Raw genomic sequence first — 1,087 nt, 5'->3', positions numbered from 1 at the left:
TTAGATCTAAGGCAGAAGCTCTTCCCTGTTAGGGTGCTGAGGCGCTGGCACAGGGTGCCCAGAGAAGCTGTGGCTGCCCCATCCCTGGCAGTGTTCAAGGCCAGGTTGGACACAGGGGCTTGGAGCAACCTGCTCTAGTGTGAGGTGTCCCTGCCCGGGGCAGGGCTTGGAGCTGGATGAGCTTGAAGGTCCCTTCAGCACAAACCAGGCTGTGATTCTGTGTTGGGGTGAGGTTTGACAGTTGCTGCAGGGTGTTTGTGTTTCTTGTGGTGGGGCAGCAGCTGGGCAGAGGTGGGCACATGTGGCCGTGGCTGTTCGAGGGCCTGTGTGCATGTGGGGAGGTCTGCACTCTGCTCTTCACGCTTGTCCAGACTTGCTCTCATATAGATGCTGAAGTGCACCAGGGGCTGGGTTCGTAGTGTTGTCCATTCCTATATCCTCTAATACATTTTCTCCTGACTGCTAAAGCTGGTGACATGTAGCACTGAGCACAATGAAATACGTTTGACGTTGAGCTGAAAAGCTTCCCTGTGGCTGTTCTGAAAGATTATTTTTATCTTGCACTTTTGGGGCTTTTTGTGCAGAGGTTTAACTCCTTGACCTCAGGTTCTGGGCAGCTCATGGATCTCTTTATAGTTGGTTTTTGTGTCCACCTGGAGGGCCAAAGTTTGAATACGTGAAATTCAACAAGTGTGAGGTGGGTGAGATGCATGAGAGATGAGAGCCACCGGCTGCTTTTCCTGCATTCCTCTAAGAGAGAAGAGGTGACCTGCGGGGTGCGGGCGGTGGGTCAGCATCCCGGGGAGCTGCACTGGTGGTGAGGTGGGGGTCAGGCTGGGCAGGACCAGAACCAAGCTCAGGTTGTGATGTAGGGTATTGGTACAAAGGCTTTTTGTGTTCTCAGCTTGGAGCAGCTGTCAGGCAGGCGTGCTGCGCAGGCAGAGGGGAAGGCCGGCTGCACTGCCGTCCCAGGGCACCTCAGCTGTGCTGGGGCTCTTGTTTCACTGCTGTTAAAGACCATCTCTCTGAGCACAGGGTAGGGGGAGGAGGGAAAGACCCTCAGAGCAGGACCTTCATCTTCAGCAGG

The sequence above is a fragment of the Nestor notabilis genome, unplaced genomic scaffold, assembly GCF_000696875.1.
Source record: "Nestor notabilis isolate BGI_N333 unplaced genomic scaffold, ASM69687v1 scaffold12132, whole genome shotgun sequence".
Taxonomy (NCBI): Eukaryota; Metazoa; Chordata; class Aves; order Psittaciformes; family Psittacidae; genus Nestor; species Nestor notabilis.
Note: the sequence above shows the minus strand (reverse complement) of the source record.